The following is a 20,364-nucleotide window of genomic DNA, read 5'->3' as shown; positions in this document are numbered from 1 at the left end:
TAGGGTAGGGTTTTGGAAAACCTGACCTGCCCGACCCGAGTTGCACACCTACCTTTACTGCCCCAAAAGGAGTTGAACTTTACTACACAACCTGTTCCCAAACTTCAATCAATCCAGCCAAAAAGTTAACAGTAAACCGTGAAAAATAAAAGATAATTTAACACACTTTTAAGACACTTTCTGGGTGGAACATTTAGAGACGGGTTGGGTTAGGGTCGACCCTCTCCTCAGGTTGGGTTGGGCTGGGGTTGGCCTCAACCCGATCCAATCTAACCTAGCCCGAGCTGCACCCCTAAAATTTGGGTTCATGCTCATGGAATATTGATCCAGTTTCATCTTTTACATCTGTTATTGCAGTTCCCCTAACAGGATTTTGACAAAAAAAGATTTACAAGCATATCTAGTTAAATCATTCACAAAACCAATATCTCATTATCATGCTCAAGACAATCTAGCATCACATATTTTCAATATCCAAAACCCACCCTTTCGAATCCACATTGGGTACAAGCTAATGAAATGGTACAGGTGAAACGCTGATTAATAGGAGATACATTTTGCACATCACCAAAACATACCATGACACTGGATCTGTTTCTCAGTTACAGCAATTTCAATGAAGTAACAATTACAAGATGCTTGCAGTTATCATAATATATCTGTGTGCGTGTGTGTGTTGTGGGGGGGTGGTGGGGAGAGATCAGTAAGAGAAGACTATAGCTAAATGTTTAGGGGGAAGAAAATGCAACAACCATATGTATCAGTCTGTTACTATGGACTGATAAGAAGTGTTCAGATGGTAGAATTTTACTGACAGAGAAATCGAGATGAACCAGTTCCTTTGTTCGTAGGAAGCATGACTTCCTTTAATAATATTGAGCTATAACATGAAATCTTAGATTCTTATTTCAGTAAAAGCATGTAATGACCGAGTAAAAGGCAAGACCATGTTGTGATACATAGTAGAAGATGGTAGGCAAGACCATGTTGTAATACATAGTAGAAGATGCTAGGCAAGACCAATTTGTAATACATAGTACAAGCTGCTATCATTTTGGTTTAACTGGGAATTCGGCCATTGTAAAAGGGCATGGATATGATTTACTTGATGATAAGTGAGAGACATTGATGGAGTCGTTCTAAAACTGGGAATTCTTGACAAACATGAGAAGAGGAATGATAGCAGAGTTCCAACATAACATAATCCTCTGCAAATAGGGGTGTAAACGAGCCGAGCTTGGCCAGGCTCAGCTCGGCTCGGGCTCCAACCAGGCTCGGGCTCGGCTCGGCCCGGTCAGGCTCGGCCAGGCTCGCGAGCCTTACCGAGCTCGGGTTATATTTGACTACTTTTTTTACACTATGGGGGGTGGTCTAGTAACAAATGGGATTCCAAAAATGAAGTGACATATTTTGCCCCCCGCTTTCACTCCCTGGACAACCCTTTTAATGTATAAATTAATATATAATATATATATTTAAATATATTAAATTCTTAACGAGCCTTAACGAGCCGAGCCGAGCCTGGCCTAAATTAGGCTCGGCTCATTAAGCTTAACGAGCCTGGTGAGCCGGCTCGGCTTGGCTCGTTAAGGATTCGAGCCGAGCTCGAGCGAGCCTCCGAGCCCGAGCCAAAATTGACACCCTTATCTGCAAATCACCAAAACATGACCTTACCATGCCTAAGAAATAGATGAGAACCCAAATCCTGCCTCCAGTCCCAACAAAGCTTGGGCTTCGTGATCCTCTTGCATCAGAAGCCAACAAGCAAAGCCCCCTTTTGCCTTGTCCAACCTAGAACCCAATACTTACAGGTGAGGCACCACCATTCCACAAACCCATCTGCAAATTCTGTGGCTTCAGCCCTCAGGCATTGGTAGAGACACAAAACAATGCAAGCAACACAGATCTAACGTCACCTAGGAGACAACATATGGTTTATTATGGTGTGGTCAGTAAGGTTACAAACAACTGAAATACTAGTTGGTGCTACTTGACAAAAACATGACATGAGCTGCCACTTCTTTGATGTCTGTTGATTGCCACGAAAAAAACAGCTCCCAGCCTACTACGTGAAATAGTTTTCCCCATCCAATAGAAAATGTACAATATCCACTTTGTGCTGAACTCAAGATGCTTAAACAAAAAGAACTCATTCAAGAGTTTTAACTAAAATACTTGTACATGTTAAAGACTTCAATTTAAAGTCCTCGAAGGTTTAACCAAATCAACATCAACATAACTCTCCCTTGAAGTGAAATTAGACAAAACTCATAAAACCATATAGGAGAAGAATTTCTTCAAATTGGGATCTCAAATAAACAAAACAGATATAAACAACATCAATGCAAATCAATCTAGAACATGGAATTTCAATCTCTGCTTTTAAAGATTTAAAGCTCTATTTGTATGATTGTTTGCAGAACAACATGTCAGGATATTCAATGTAAATCCCTCTAGAAGCTGATTTTTTTTTTTTCAATACCACGTCAAGCTCAAACAAATCCAAGAGATTGTAAGATAAATCCCTCTAGAAGCTTTTTTTTAAATTAAAATACAAGGTTTTGCATTTGCCAAGCAGTTGAGAAATATGAATTTATTCCCTAAACCATGTTTACATGAGATCAAGACTAGAAAAATACAGAATTACTGGTACAAATTAATTTTTTTTTTTTTTTTTGAAAGATAAATTAATATTTTTCTTGGGTAATGAAACAATAGAAAAACAGGAAATTCGGGATAAGTTTTACTTTTCTAGACTTACCCAGAAATTCCTGCAATCCAAACAAGGCTGAGGTTAATATTGTTCAAGTTTCATCTAAAATAATTTTTTACCAAAGAATGAGTTGAGAAGACTTAAGAAACCTCAGTAAAAGCATTTTAACCAAACATGCCCTAGATGCTTCACTAGATTACTACTCAGAGAGTCAGTCTAATTACTAGAATCCCTAATCTTCAACTCCTCGAGGGAGTGATCCTAATGGGATTTTCTAGCAAAAGAAAAACACAGATCTGTGTAGGACGGATAAACTAGCAGGCATAGACATGAATGGTTTGGTCATTTTCTACTTGAATATTTCACTGAAATCGGAAACTTTTGGTAATGAAGCTTTCTTCAGTATAATTCAGCAGTATATAAACATAGGTAAATTTAATTCAATGTGGTCGAACAGTTCAATTAAAGAACCTATTCTCACCATGGTTGACTAAACTAAATCCAGGACTTTTCTTACTAAAGTAATTCTAGCCAAAAAGAGATATTTTGCGTTGGAAATCCTTTAAGTTCAGACTGGAACAGAGACAGAACATCTAAAACTACGTAATTCTCTTTAAAAACTCAAAATGAATGGAAAAAAATCTCCTAGTTATAATGAGATCAACATGGATACTTTCACAAAAATTAGAATCAGACACGCGGAAACAAAATATTTTCCTACAGTTTGTAGAATCTGGAAAATACAACCCAAACCATGCCCATCTAAATAAGGCATATATAGAATTCATTAAACAAAAGTATGAAACACTAATGCCCTGATGCATATATAGAATTCATTACATCAAGTTAAAGACATTGTACTAGCTAACCAAAATATTATGGATTCAAACATCAAGAAGCATTACACTTGGATTAATCTAATTTGCAGCATAATCAAAATGAGCCTCTTAATGGGCTTCTACCAAAATACCTGCCAAAACTATCAGTCCTAATCCTCGTGTTCATCACCCCATAATCTTTTCGAGAGCTTGTAAGTTTCATTCTCGTGGGCCTTCTTAAAAACAGGATCTTTTCCTTCATTTTCTGTTCTTATCTTCTTGAATTTCCACTTCAGCCGGCGCATCTTGTCACTCATTTGAGTCTGAGTGATGTTGAAATTGATTGATTCCTGGATAAAACGGTGAAAGGTGGGCAAGTCTTTCCACGGAAGGTTGGAGCCTTTGGTCATGAACTGAATAATTCCATTCAAAAGGATAATCACGCCCTCATTGCTCCACTTTAGTTGGTCATGCGTCTTTTCTACGGTCTCCTTGCCTTCATCTTCCTCATTGGTGCCCCATATCATTTCAGAAAAAATGTAAGCATCTTTCTCATGGATGTTCCTAAAAAAGGGAACTTTCCCCTGGTTTTTTGTTCTCAACGTCTTGTACTTCCACTTAAGTCTGCGCACCTTGTCGCTCAATTTAGTCTGATTGAATTGAAAGCTGATGGATTTTTGAATGAAATTGTAAAATGTGGACATGTCATTCCTTGAGAAGTTGGAGCCTTTGTTCTTCAATTCAACAAGGCCATTCAATATGATAAACTCATCTTCTTTGGTCCACGTCCGTTGGTTCTGCGGCTTCTGCGATGACTCCTCATCTTTGGTGCCCCATATCGTTACTGAGAGATTGTAAGCATTTTTCTCATGAATGCTTGCAAAAACGGGGCGTTTCCCCTTGTTTACCCTTATCATTTTCTTGTGTTTCCACTTCAACCGACGGATCTTGTTAACCAATTGGTCCTTGCTGAAATTGAAACGTATCGATTTTTTGATAAATTGGTAAAATGTGGGCATGTCGATCTCCTGGAGCTCAGAGCCGTTCTCCATGAATTCTGCGATGCCTTTCAAAATTATGATCTCATTCACCTCACTCCACACCTGCCGAGACGGAGCCTTTTTGCTCTCGGAGGGTTGATTCAAGATGGGAGTGGCAGCAGACTTCTTCGGCTTGTGTGTTTCCTTCGTCATCTGCAGATTATGATTATTATCAGTAAGTCCTGCTCATTAAACTTGATCCCACCATATGAACTATGGCATACATGCATGATATGTGTATCATAGGCAACGATCAAGAAAGAAAAAAAAAAGTTGTCAGTAGATCTGTTCAGAACTTTTCAGCTGAGCATTTTTGAACCTTTGCTTATTGTTGCAACCAATCTCAACAAATGAATTTTTAGAAAATGAAAGATAACAAGACAAAAAAAAAAATTGAAAGAAGAGGAGATGGCTAGTGGCTAACTCGAGGTTGGAGAGATGAATGGGGTACTTTTGCAACTACCAGACTCATATTCTACAATGCAGATATCAGGAAGAGCACTCATCTTGGATCATATCATCGGACTGAGCTACATGCACGGGATTAAAAATTCATAGAAAAAAAATTGCTTTCTTTTAGGCCTTGTTTGGATTGCTGAAATTTTCTGAATAAGTTTGGAAAATAGATTTTTTCCTCATTTTCCATTGTCTGATTACACATGAAAAAAGTTAGTCGAACCAGCACAGTTGAAGCTATATTTACAGTGACCATTAATTTATAATGATGGAAAAAAAAATCATAAGAAATGTTTTTCTTGCAGTACAAACAGGGCCTTGGTAAAAATTGTAAAATCAAGGATACCTTCTTTTGTGTATAGAAGCTTCCTGCAAGCTGAAAGCTGCTTTTCCAGAACGAACACACAAAAAATCCTGAATATGAACTTTAATTAAAAAGAAGGTAAACAAAAGCTGATGAAAATGGTTAGAAATGAGATAGAATTTTCGTAGATAGCTCTCAGCTTCTGTTATGAATCGAGACACTTACAGAGCAAAAACCAAAATGATGAAGAGAGCTTGCACAGTTTTCAAGTCCTACAGTCATATTTCTTGTTTTATATTATTCTATTTAGAGGCTCTAAAAAATGGAGGGAAAAAAAGAGGTGATCTGGGACTTGGAACGCAATAAAATATTATCATTAGGTTACTTTTGAAATTCGTTTTCATTGCCCAGGTAGGAGCAGGAGAAGGAATGATGAAATTACTAGGGAGCTGTAATCTAGATTTATGGTACAACTTTTAGATTTCAAATAAAATAATAATTTTCTTAAGAGAGCAAAGATCTGTTGTAGATTTTCTCAGCTAATGAATTGTTAGCAAAGGAAAGATAAAACAACAGAAGACGAGATGGCATGCGAGCATAGTTTAAAATTTCGGTTTAGGTAACCGTTTCGGACCCACCAAAAACCGAAATTTGGTAATTTGGTTCCAAATTCAATTTTGGTATGAAATTTCGATCTGTTGAATAACATGTTGTAGGGTAGTTTAGTCATTACCTCTAGTATAGAGGGTATTGTAGTCTTTGTACCCACTTGCCCTATTTAGGCCTATATATACATTGTATGTGTGTAGAGCTCCCTAATGGAGGCTCTCCAACCTTCACTCCTCTTCTTCTTCCTCTCTATCTCTAACCCTATCTCATTTCTAACACGGTCGAAATTTAAAACCATTCATGCGAGTATGTAACTAATAACTTGAGGTTAATGGAGAGATGAGTATGGTATTTTTGCAACTACCACAGTGACATCAAAATCCATATTCAAAATACCCATTTTCTTTCTTTTAGTAAAATCCGGGATTTTCAACTTTTTCTTAAGCTGTAAGAGAGATACCTTTTGTGTATAGAAGCTTCACCCACAAAAAAATCACTGCCTTTTCCACTCCCTTTTGCTTGTGTTTATGAAAAATGAACTTCAATTAAAAACAAGGCCCAAAAAAAGTGGATGAAAATGGTTACAAAAAAGGAAGAAATTTCGTACATATATCTTCCCTCTCTTTGTTTCCTTTTTGTTATGAAGTGAGATACTTGGATGAGCAGAAACCAAAATCCTTACAAAAACACCACAGCTCTGCCCTCTGTTTTTTTATGTTATGAAGTGAGATAGATAGAGCAATCCATTTTTTACATATCTCTCTCTGTTTTATGACAGGTCCCAAGAAAACTTAAAAATCCCCACATAATAACAAGCATGCAAGGATGACGGCTAAGGAAATGAGACCTTGCACAGTTTTCAAGTCCTACACTCTTTTCCTTTCGTTTTTGAGCTAAGCTATTTACTTGAGTTGCAGCCTTGCAGGTTCTAAAAAATGGAGGGAAAAAAACGGAGTTTTATTTATAGATTTTTGGGTGGGGATTGATTAAAATATTAATATTAGGTCCCTAATCGTTTGTTTATTTATCATGATTGTGCAATTGACATCCAATTGAAATGCATAACAAATGAATGGTTCAGATAATCACAGGGGAGGACGCTATCCATCCATATTATAGAGGCATTAAAATATTAATATGGTGCAGCCACCACATGAATGAAAACAAAATCTGCTGAAAAGGGGGGCTGCTCTCACATCCAACGGGCCATCAACGGAATGCCTTCGGCAATGGACACAAGCAAATCCCTATTTTAGATTGAAAAGAAATATAAGAACCATGGTTTTAAATTTCGACCGACATTTCGGATTTCGGTGGAGACTGACACCGAAATCACCAAAAACCGAAACGGTATTTTATTTTGGCCAAAATTTCACCCAAAAGACCTGTTTTTTTTAATTAATTTAATATTCCACCGAAATTAGAAAATTTCAGCCGAAATTTAATATTGAATAAAATATTATTTTCTTTGTTGTACCGGATTTCAGTCGAAATTTCAGGGTCCGAAACCGGTACCAAAACCGAAAATTTAAACCATGATAAGAACTTAAAATAAGGCGTGCAATCATAAAATTAAGGCACTATACTAGATTTTATAGAGTGTAAGCCCTTATTGTCTAGTATTTTTCAAAAAGTACTGTACAACTCACACCATAGGAGAATACAAACCATTCATTTCATGGGCTACGACGTAATTACGTAGTGCCCAAAAATCACTTCCATAGGATGATCCCAACCATTCGACCTATTGAGGTTTCCATAATATGGAGTTCTTCTATAGATCACAGGGCTAGGATCATCCTATGGAAATGATTTTTTGGCACAACCTATTTATGTTGTGGCTCATCAAATAGACTCTTTGGATCATCCTATGGTGTAAGGTGTACAATACCTTTTGGAAAGTATTGGACTATACAGGCTAACACCATATAAAAACTCGTATAGTTGGAACTGCCAGTTGTTCTGGTAATTTTACCATTTCTGTTATTTTAAATACATCCATATTTTGTACAACTCATTACAAGATGTACGAAAGAATGAAAAACTAGAAATTATCCAACCAAAAATGATGGGCTCAATGTGTACTATATATTGATTGCCTGGACTCTTATCATAATATTTGTATCCTAAGTCCCAAGTTGAGAACTTATAGTGAGCCAAAAACGATTATTGGCCGACTCAAAATTATAATGGAGTGAATGTATCGAAATCAGGGGTGATAATGGAATCTACCTTGCAACATTTAAAAGATGCCTGCACTTGGGACCCATTGACATAGCAAATAACATAAAAGCATAACTGAGTACACAGTTAACCAGTAGTCCAGTATAACACTATACCTCATTTCTAATTGAACCTGAAAGTCTCTCCATAGCCAGTTATCTTGAAAATAAAACACTTGAAAATCTGGTCGGCACTGTATTAAAACCAAGCTAGAATGACAACAATGAATCTTTGACTGTAAACGGCCTGTCATGAAGGTTGAATCGGTCCAGCGGCCACATCAACGATGCATTCAAAAGGTTCAATCTGTGCTCCCTCGTGCACACAAATGCCAGCATTACGTCTTCAACATAACTAACCGAGCATTTTTATTTTATAATTAATGATGTCTCCGTTGTATACCTCCATGAATCGACCAATGATGGCGTGGAAGATCACAATGTTCAACCCTTTTGGCACATTGCACCAGTCAATATTCCTTAGTGCAAATTAAGGGCATGACCTTTCAGTAGAATGAATGCCACTATTAATCAGAACAAGCATCAGAAGGCTGTTTTGTGGACACATTCCTTGAATGAATATTTGATTATAACCGGATAGTCCATCCATGAAAGAAAGAATATCATGCCATCAACTAGTAGATTGGCCATGGGGTACGTACTGGTCTTTTGGCATGGTGGCATTCAGGTTCTAAACTAGATCGACGCGCACCCACAGCTTCCCATTCTTCTTAACTACGTACCCGTACCATATATGCTCAAGAGCCAATCTGTGTACCTGACTGACTATAAGAAATCGGTCGCGAGAGTAATCACTCATTCCTTTCCTTATTATTTAACGTGCATGTGATCTCGATCTGTGGACAATCCGTCCTGGAGCCTGTGTGTATGGCTAGAAATCTGACTAATTGATTGGCAACCTGTTCTCGCAAGATATCTCGCAAGATAGACCAAATCAATCGATCAATCAAAACTATTAGTGTGATAGTTGGTAGCATATAGTCATTATATATGCCCTCCTATGATGGTTCTAAGAAATCCTGACTTCAAGGTTCATTATGAAGAAATACAGGATTTAGAAAGTAATATAATGAGTAGAAGAGGAAGAGAGAAATAACATTTATCATCTTACTCACATTTACTTCTATAAACTGTTACGACAAGGGGTTCCACATGTGATACTATGTGTGCCAAATCTCTTTTTACTTGCGGATATAACATTTAACAAAATTATTTAATTTCTTAATAGTTTGAAATGAATTCTGTTAGGCCTAAAATCGGTAACAGATACGGCAGTGACGTAAGAGCTGGGCTGGAGGACCCGGGAGCTGAAGTGAAGGAGCTGAGCCCTGCACAAGAGCAAACGAGGTCAGAAGACCAACCCGGAGTCGTTGCTCCGGACGGGCCCTTCGACACTCAAGTCAGTACAAGCAGGAGTGCAGAGCCAAATTTATAGAGGGAGGCCTGGGGTGGTTGGATTACCTACCCCAGGACAGGTGTCGGCCCTTCTGTGGGTTTAGGTTTACCTACTCTCAGGTAATTACCGGATTACCCCTGGGCAGGTGTCGATTTCGTGGTAGGCCCTTCCAGGGCCACGTGTCGACATCTCATTAGTTGCTGTTTTTCGCACTCCATCAGTTGCCCCCCAGTTCTCCAAGTCATTGTAGTGATTTGGGGAAGTGTGAGGAGTTGTATTCTTAAATGGTAGAACGAGTTGGTGTTCGGGATGGCTCGATGGAAAACCTGTACGGCCAAGCCGTCTGCCCGGCCTGTGACGGCCAGAAGCGGAGCGGAAAATCCGTCTGGCTAAGCCGTCTGTCCGGCCAAGCCGTCTGCCCGGCCTGTGACGGCCAGAAGCGGAGTGGAAAATCCATCCGGCTAAGCCGTCTGTCCGGCCTGGAAAATCTGTCCGGCCAAGCAGTCTGTCCGGCCTGGGAAATCTGTCCGGCCTGGGACGGGCAGAAGTGAGGTATAAAATCTGTCCGGTCAAGACGTCTGTCTGGCCTTAGACGGACTGATTTTTGTCGTTTAGCGGACGCGTCATATTCTATCCGGCTTGGGCCGGACTGATTTTTATTGTCTAGCGGACGCGTCATATTCTGTCCGGCTTGGGTCGGACTTATTTTTGTCGTTTTGCGGACGCGTCATATCCTGTCCGGCTTGGGCTGGGCAGATTTTTGTCGTCTAGCGCACGCGCCATATCCTGTCCGGCTTGGGCCGGACTGATTTTTGTCGTCTAGCGGACGCGCCATATTCTGTCAGGCTTGGGCCGGACTGATTTTTGTCGTTTTCCGGACGAGTCATATCCTGTTCGGCTTGGGCCGGGCAGATTTTTGTCGTTTAGCGAACGCGCCATATTCTGTCCGGCTTGGGCCGGGCAGATTTTTGTCGTTTAGCGAACGCGCCATATTCTGTCCGGCTTGGGCCGGGCAGATTTTTGTCGTTTAGCGAATGCGCCATATTCTGTCCGGCTTGGGACGGACACATTTTTGTGTAGACACCCCATTTTGACAAGGCCCTAAAGTCCCCAAAATTGAATAACCACTTCAAAAAAAAAAATCAAATAAAATTCCCAAATTCCGAGGTGAGAAATAAACCCAAAATTTTTGAAAAAAATATTGTTGTTGCCTAGCCCATTGAACATTTTTCACAACCCAGGAAAACCCAAGATCGCATTTGTACCCTGGAGTCGCCGACGTTGGTCCTCGTACCCATGTTCCTGAACTTTGCGAAAATTGTGAAATGCCTGTGAGTTTTGATATTACCACTCCTCTATTTGTACCCCTAAGCTCCAAATGATAATGTCCCTTGGATCAAATCAGAAGATTAGGATCAAGTATAGAGAAGGGAATTTTCATCTTGTTCTCTACTTGGACCACCCTATAGGGTAAGGAGAGTAGCCAAATGCACTAGGTAGGAGGGCTGCCCATGGAGGATGGGGGGAGAAAAATTCATCATTTCTCTTTAAATAAGCCGTCGGGCTAGGGTTTCTAGAGAGAAAAAAGAAAAAGAAAAAAGAGAGCTCACTCATTTTTCAAGAGAAAAAAAAACAAGAAGCAGAGAGGGAGAAAGAGCCGCCGCCGACCACCACTCCTCCGGTGAGCCACCATCTTCTCTACCCTCTCCTTCATCCCATTCCACCGCCACCAGCCGCCCATCTTCTCCACCCTACATAACCCCCATCTCCGGCCAGCCATCCCTCTTGCCTTCGGCAAAACCCCGACAACCGCCACCACGCACACCACCATCAGCCACCCACAGTCGCCACCTCCTCCTCCATCTTCCCCTTTCTCTGCAACCTCCACCGCCAACCGCCTCCTCTGACACCCAAAGCCCATTCAAAAAAAATCAAAAATCAAAAAAACCCATCCACCGCCACCTCCATTGAAGCCGATCACCACCACTATCCACCATTTCCTCCTCCACCGAGCCACCACCTCCACCAAACCCATTTCACAGCCACCCACCTCCATCGGCCGCAATCTCTGCAAAACCCACCTTCATTCCACCCACCTCCATCGCCACCGACACCACCCTTCACAAAACCCTCCACCATCTTCTCCTCCCTCCACCACCGCTCCCCCCATTCAAAAAAAAGAGAAAACAGAGCAGCAGCAGAGAGAGAGAGAGAGAGAGAGAGAGAGAGAGAGAGAGAGAGAGAAGGGGAGAGACCACCATCTTCATGGATTCCGGCAGGCTTGCCGGAATCCGACCACCCAAACCTCCATTGAAACCCCCTCTTCCACCCTCGTCTTCTCCAACCACCACCTCCAAAAACCGAAATCCATCTCCACCCAAAACCCACTTCGAAAATCCTCTCAAACCCTCATCTTCTCCAACCACCACCTCAAAAAACCGAAACCCATCTCCATCCCAACCCCACTTCCAAACCCATATAAAAACCGCCGACGAATCCGATCCCCATCCCCCATCAACAACCACATCCACCATTTTCTAATCCCAAACCCATTTCGGTTTTTACCCAAAACCCATTTGTAAGACCCAAACCCCCCTCCATTTGCAAAAAAATAGAGAAATATAGAGAGAGAGGGAGAGAGAGAGGGAGAGAGAGAGAGAGAAAGAGCTAAGAGAGAGAGGGGTTTTGGCAGGTTCCCCCCCCCATTCCCCCCTTTTTGCCTCAACCAACCTCCTTCCGCGGCCAGCACTCGATTCTGACAATCTGCAAACACTTTCGGCATTTTGGGAAATTTCGCAATCACTGGCACTCTACATTGTAAGCGCAATTTCCTGCGATCCATAGGTATGATTCATTCCCCTCAAGCTTTTACATGATATTCTCTTTCAAATTCATGGTGTTCATGGCGCTGCTATGAGTGTTTATTTGTTCTTGAGGCGTTATGCTTGCTCTGATATCATGAGTTGCAAGTCTGTCTTCACAGTTTCTAGGGATTATAGGAGGACATACCCTAATAGTTTTATTTCAGTTTGAATATTTTTGAGCTCTCAATCTTGGAAATCTATCATTGCCTACCTGGTCATCTTTGCCATTTCCCTTGTGCCAATTTACAAAGAAATATGCCAAGTAATCTCACTTCTTTATGTAATTTTTGGATCCATGTTGCTTGAATATTTAAAATCGGGTTCCACTTTCCTTTGTAACTTGATTTTCTTTAGGCCCGAATCTTAGGGCTTTCCTGATCATGTGTTGCTTTGATATTTTGAACTAAATTGAATTCATTGCTATTGTGAAACATTGGTCAATGATATCTTGGACTACACCCAACCGCCATTTTCATTTTAGCCCATAGCAACCTCTCCATTAGCAGTACGGGCATTACCTTGTTTTGTTGGGCGCATCAACTTCATCTGTTTCCAGTTAAAATGCCCATGGCCCATTGGTCCTGTTCTCCATCTACATGTTTCCCTTGGCGTTTATGTTTATGTTCCATCTTTGTTGGGCTCAGTCTTCTCGTACCTGTATAAGGGTTTCAAAAGGGCCTTCATTGTAGCTCGGGTTTCATTGTTTGTTTCAGGATATGAAAGAGGCTATGACGGAATGTATCTTGAGCCAACCTCTTCCCTTCCTGCCTTAGAGTCTTTGCAGGTTAAGGGATTTCTTCCTCTATTAGAGTCAGTCCTAGAGAGTTTAGGAGTCAGTCCTACCATCCTAGGGTTTAGGTGTCTGTCATTCCCCTGTAGAGTTTAGGATTCTGTCCTATCCCTTCATAAAATTTAGGATTCCGTCCTTCCATCTTTCAGAGTCAGTCTTCAGCATAGGAGTCAGTCCTTCAGTCTTTCAGGAGTCTGTCCTATCATCATAGGGGTTAGGATTCTGTCCACCCTCTCATCAAGTCGTGCGTTTTTTCTAATCCACTCCTGCAAGGTATAGGATGCTGTCCAACCCTTGCAGAGTTGTTATTCTGTCCATTCCCCCCCGCAAAGCATATGATGCTGTCCAACCTTTGCGGGATGTAGGAGTCTGTCCTCCCCTTGTGATGATAGGATTCTGTCCTCTTGTGTCGAAAAAAATCAAAAACATCTGAAAAATAAAAAATCTCAAAAATCTCGAGTCATTAGAGTGTAGTTAGGAAATCCTGGTCCGAACTACGGATGGCTTGATCCCTAGCTGAGGGGTACGTAGGCAGCTCAGGCGTGCTGCTGGCATCCTGAGTTCAGTCACCATTTTTGTAAATATTTCCACAACTTCACAACTTTCACAAATTTCAAAAACTTCCATAAGCTTTCAAATCTTCCCAAAATACAAAAATTCTTCAAAATAACCTTGCAAACAATTTTCAAAAGATCTTCCCATAGAGTTAGGAGTCTGTCCTAGGCGTTTGGGGTGTCTTAAAGTTAGGAGTCTGTCCTGATCTTGTGGATTTGTCATGCCTGGTCGTGTGAGTGTCCCTAGAGTTAGGAGGCCTCAGGTCGTGGTCGGTTAGACACTTAGTCGAGCCGATGACTAGATTAGAATGCGCTTAGATAGCCCATGGTTTTCCTTAAGACGCACAGCCTAGTCGCACATAGGGTGTAGGGTCCACTTGCATTAGTTAGGGCATATAGGGAGTCCTAAAAAATTACCATTCACTTGAACTTAAGTAATGGCGCAAGAAGCTTTAAAAACTAGTCAGGTCTAGTTGATCGAGTCTAGGATAGCGGTCCTAGAAGGTTAGGCATTGTAGTTTAGCACAGGTCGCCGAACTACGTTGGCTCTGATTCTTCCCGAGGCCAGGATACGTAGTGCAGCTAAGATGGATGGCCATCTTGGTCCGAGTCAATTATCACCTTAGAGTTTAGGGTGTGTCGTGTCGAGTCATTGGTTGTGCTGTATGTTTTGCTGTGTTTTCTTACTTTCATGTACAGATCCTATACCTTTAGATGTAGCATGCATGTGTGTGCCCACCAGAACTTAGACACCAATTAGGCATGGCACTCATAATCTAGCTATTCTTAGGTGACATCTTTCATTTCCTTTTTGTGCTTCTTATTCATCTCCGAGACATGCATGATTAGATAGACGTTATCTCGGGGATATTCGTTCCCATTTCGCGTGATTTTTGCCCAAAACTCTTCAAAGTTAATAATAAATGGCATAAGAGACCAGGTGCTCGCACTTGGGCGAATCGGGGGCGCCTAATCCCTTCCCCATTCATCATCAGGCACGGACCTTTTATATCTCTGGTTATCTGTTGCGACAGAGCACAGCATGGGATCCAGGGCCCACTTCCTTGGATGGCGACTCTCTCTTTGTTTAAGGTGCGTCTCGAATCCGGGCTAGTCCCCGAATCGAGAGGTATCTCACTTCACATCGCCGCTCATGCTGTGAGGGGCACTCTTTCGAGAGTTCCTTGGCGGAGCTCTCCTTCACGTGGATGATCCCGAGACTCGCGTGGGGGCACGTCCCCCCGCCCCTCTCGGATCGGGGTCCACAGATTGGCGACTCTGCTGGGGAATTTTTGAAACATTGCCTAACTCTGTAAAAATGCCATTTTTAATTAATTTTGAGGAAATTTGGGTCAAAACCAAGCTAAATGGGAACTTTATCGTTAGAATCCAGGGGCACCAAGTAGGTGCGTAATTAAAACGAGGGATTCACACACTACACATCATGCATTATCATATCGTTTATTCTTTATTTCTTTCATTGTTTTTCATCATTATTGGCTCCAAGGGATAGATTCAGTGCGTGCCCGACTGGGATGTTGTTACACCCTGATGGTACTGTTGAATCTATTTCCAAGCTATGCGCCGGTGCTGCAGCCGTAGACATTGGGCGTACTTTTGTCTACAGCAGCCGATGGGCAATGAAGCATACTATGTATAACATTGGGCGTACTTTTGTTATACATATTAAGTATGTTTCATACGCATAGTACCCGATAGATTGAGTCCGGAGCCCTACTTTGTTTTATATATTATGTATATACTTGCTGGCTTAGTGAAACCCAACTAGGAAGTACCCGTGTTTATATACATCTGTATTGTATTCATATGAGGACGAACATGTGTTGCTTACACATGTGAAGCCTAGAGTTAGGAGCTTTGTCCCATTTGTAGACTAGGATAGCTCACCTTGCGTGGCTACAGCGCGGTCCTAGTACACTCATCAGTCTGTCACGAGTCGAGACCTCCTTGGCTCCGCTAGATTAGACTAGGGTTGGTGCCCCTGGTTAGTATATATACATGTATATATATGTACATATTTGTTATTAGATTAGGGTTTACTTCCTAGTTAAGTTTTCCTTCATAATCTAATCAATTATTCTTCTCTATCCATTCTGTGGATTATCATCAGATTCTTGGCTCTTTTAGTCATGATCTGTCTTCCGTGAGCTTGATCATTTGATTGATCCTGATCAGACCGTGTTCCACATGTCGATTGTGAGTCTATCTTGCCATTATCATTATCGGAGTGTGTGTTCTTGCTGAGAGCCCTGCTTTATCTTGATCATGACGGCATACTCTTCATTATTTGTTGCTGAGACCCTCCTAGTATAGCCGTCATGCTGCCGATTTTATTTCAGAACCCTTGAGCGTAATCATTATCCTTTTGGGTTCGTTGACAAATCATGTGCTTACCTTACCACATCTCCTAGTATAGTTGTTATGCTGCCGAATTTTCTCCGAATACCTTGAGTGTGGTCATCCTTTTAAGCTTGTTGACAAACCATGTACTTGCCGTACCACATCTTCATGTACAACCGTTAAGCTGCCAGCTTTTAGCCAGGAGAAAGATGTGCTTGTGTTACCTTTTATTTCAATTTGCACATTACATTGCCATGTGATTACTTCTCACAAAGCCTAATGTTTGTGTTGTCCATGACAAGAGACTTGCCCAGTTGCCTATCATATCTCCCAAAAGAACCTCTCCATGTCTAAACTTTCCTGGTCTAACCAGTCTGCTGTACCTATTTCCTCTCACCTTGCCTAGATGGTTGAGTCTACTGAGAGTCTCGTCCTGGCCGAAATGAGGGAAATGATGATGAAATTCAGGACCTGATAGACGGGGATCCCTTCAGTCTTTTCAAACTCAAATGCTTCCGAAAACTCTGCACCTAACCATGTTGCACTTCTTCCACCCACCGTGGGAACCATTCAACTCATTCAACCCTTCATGGATCTCGCCACCTTTACCTGTACCACCTCTGGGCTGGAAATGATTGAGAAGGAAAAAGAAAAATGTCAGAGCTTGAACTCCTTGAAAACATCATACCAGAGAAAGCCTTGCCATGGTCAGGTACTAAAGAACAATTTGAGCTGGGTCAACAGAAACCAAAGAGGCCCTCCCTTCTGAGATTCTAACTCCAGGATTGTTCTCTCCAATCATTATCATCATTAATGAAGGCACGTTGTCCTTGAACTTTCAGCGCCAATCCGTTGCCTCTGATGAAGTATCTCGTCTTTGAAATTTGTTTTGAAGTGTGTATACCAACCTCCCTGTCAAAGTTGGTAAGTCTAACCATGTCAATATCAATTCTAAGTACGTTGTGTTTATTAGTCTCTCTCATTGTGAGCCAATATCCAGTCTTTTGTTAAATTTGATGGAGAGCCTATCGTGGCGCGTCAAAAATCAATGTATGTACTTCAAACATTCAATGCAACGAACATTTGATTCCAGTGTCGTCAGTATTCTTGTATATGTTCACTCTTGGATCTAATGTTAATAAACAAATTAAGACACCCTCCTCGGACGAGGATGCCGATGAAATTCTCCTCGAGATTTGAAAGCTGATCAAACGAGGGGAAGAGCGTCGAGCAAAGCCACTTGAAGATGAAATCGATACCGTGAATAGTGGTACCCAAATCCGAAACTCGGGAAATAAGGATTGGCAAAATCTCCCGAAGAGCGCAAAGAATCGATAAACCTATTTAGAGGGTTCAAAGAAGTGTTGCTTGGTCCTATGAGGATAAACCAGAAGCGTGCCTTGGCATTGTTCAACATAAGTCACCCTCAGCTTCAGACATCGGGTCGAAAAAGCGAAAATTTCAAACGAAGAATACCAGATATCAAGTGAAGTTAATGAAAAATTGAGAGAAGACTTTCGGACAACAAAGTCATGAGCATAGAACATGAACCCCAAAAAGAATACTTGGGCTATACATTACGATGGAATTCTAAGTCAAAATAATCAAAGGGTAAGGGCATTCCCGCATTTCAAATGAACAAAAAAAGAAGGATAGAATCCAGAGAAGAAAGGAGAAGGGAGCATGCCCCACGTCAACTCCTTAAGAACGTCAGAATCTCAAAAAGCAGAGCTGATAAATAGATTGAAAGATTTCAAAATCTTCAGCATTCAGAGAAGACCCAGAGTCGTAGAATCCTGAATATCAGTGCGAGATCCCAAAGAAAAAGTGGGAATTCAATCAGTCTAGCTTGCACAGTACAGATGAAGTCTTGCCAGGAAATGCCGCCAGACTCCTCAAAAAAAAAAAAAAAGAGAAAGAGAAAAAGTTCAAAGCCATTGAACCTTAGCCATTCAAGAAGCTTGTATGCCAAAACACCAGAAGGCCATCTTTGGACGCCTGAGCCTTAAATGCCAAAATCCCAAGTTTTAAAAAAAAAAACATTTTGCAAACACCTTCGAGCCTCAACAAAATCAAACATTATTTTCAAGCACCCACAAACCAGGGGTAGTTCGTTCCGAACTACGTCTGACCTGATCCCTTTCTACAGGGTACGTAGGCAACCTGATCAATTCAGGTTCGGTCAACCTTTGGAATAAAAGTCAAATTATTCCCTTTCAACCTTTGGAATAAAAATCAAAATATTCCCTTTCAAACTTTTGAGCTTAAAGCCAAATCATTCTGTTTCAAACCCCAGCAAACTACGCGGACCTGATCCTCCATTTTTTGGGTACTTAGGCAACCTGACCAATCCAGGCTCGGTTGAAACTTTGAAATCCAAAGGAAATATCCAACCCTTTTGAACCCAAGCCCACCTACAAAGTCCTTCTGGTGAACAAGCAGAGGTTCAAAATCAAAAAAATAAAAAATAAAAAAACGATGGAGTCTGAAGACCCGCTAGGCTGAAAACCCGAGAGGGCGGTCTAGGCAAAATTTAGGGTCATTCACCCGCTAAGTAAGTTGACAACTGAAAAGTCGGCTTAGACAGAAGTTAGGGTATCGAGCCCGCTGGATTGAAAACCCGAAAGGGCGATCCAGGCAAAAGTTAGGGCAAGCGGTCCGTCAGATTGAAAACCTGAAAAGGCAATTTGGTCAATGGCAATGACTTCCAACAAAAAGCGAATCATTGAGATGGAGAAACAGTCTTCAACCAGAGTAAAATCTCGGAGTCCAAGTAGTGCCAGCAAGCTTACTTTAACATTCCTTTAAACTAGGGGCATTGAAACCGAGCAATCCGAAAGGGATAATAACCATGACATAAACACCGAAAAAGGAGAGTAGTGCCTCTTGACACGGTCTTCAAAATACTCTAAGAGTGGCTAAGCCATACCCTTGAAAAATAACACATCAGATCCAAGAGTGAGTCGAAAGCGAGTCGAGTCCTTAAAGCAATAAGAGTCTTCTTTGATTGAGTCCTTGGAAATCTGTTCCTCCTTCATATTTGTGTTCCCTCTCCTTGCAAAGTCCAAACTGTCGGGTGCTGGAAGAATGGGGGCGTGTCCTCCAAAATGCAAAGAAAATTCAGAGTAAATCCTGGTTTAGGTATCAGAAGGGGCAAGAGACATCTTGTTCAAACTTACCAGAGACCTTAAGCCTCCAAAAGTGAGCAATGCGAAAGAAGGGATTCTCAGACCCAGCCATCATGGTGATTGTCCTACTCTCTCCATACAAAAAAAAAAACTGTGCAACCTCAAGCCTTCATGAAATGAAACATCTTTTCTTCAACCATCATTGTCCTGCCTCCTTAAAACTCCTGTCATGGAAACACAATATACTAGGGGCATCTTTTATGACTTGTGTCATAAAAGATGTCAAGCATAAAGGCAATCAGTAATAAGGCCTCCAGCAAGTTGAGATGAGAGAAGCTCGAGCACATCTTGAGTCAAACCTCCAAATTCCCCGGCTAAGCCTACTCCATAGTCAGCTCATCAGCAAAGCTAGTCCCCAATGGAGTCTAGCATCTATTTCCCAGAGTGTCCGCTAGCAGCTGCTCAAAGCACTCAGCTCCCAATAGAATCCAATTCTTTCAAAAAGGGTCAATACCCAAAATCCCAGCAAATCATGTGAGCCCGGTCCTCAGCAAGGAACCCGCACTCCCATTTTCTCGGCAAGAGACAAAGCAATTTTCAAAGGAATCAATCTGAATCAATAAATCAATCAATCAAAATCAAAAGAAATATCCATCCCCACCAAAGTCTCCCTGAGAGCACCTCACTAAAGTCTCCCTGAGAGCACCCAACCAAAGTCTCCCTGAGAGCACCCCAACCAAAGTCTCCCTGAGAGCACCTCACTAAGGTCTCCCTGAGAGCACCTCACCAAAATCTCCCTGAGAGCACCTCACTAAAGTCTCCCTGAGAGCACCCAACCAAAGTCTCCCTGAGAGCATCCAACCAAAGTCTCCCTGAGAGCACCTCACCAAAGTCTCCCTGAGAGCACCCAACCAAAGTCTCCCTGAGAGCACCTCACCAAAGTCTCCCTGAGGGCACCTCACTAAAGTCTCCCTGAGAGCGCCTCACCAAAGTCTCCCTGAGAGCATCCAACCAAAGTCTCCCTGAGAGCACCCAACCAAAGTCTCCCTGAGAGCACCCTCACCAAAGTCTCCCTGAGAGCACCTCAC

Source organism: Tasmannia lanceolata, unplaced genomic scaffold (genome assembly GCF_043159265.1).
Source record: "Tasmannia lanceolata isolate RefF3 unplaced genomic scaffold, GAP_Taslan_0.1 ptg000038l, whole genome shotgun sequence".
Lineage (NCBI taxonomy): Eukaryota > Viridiplantae > Streptophyta > Magnoliopsida > Canellales > Winteraceae > Tasmannia > Tasmannia lanceolata.
Note: the sequence above shows the minus strand (reverse complement) of the source record.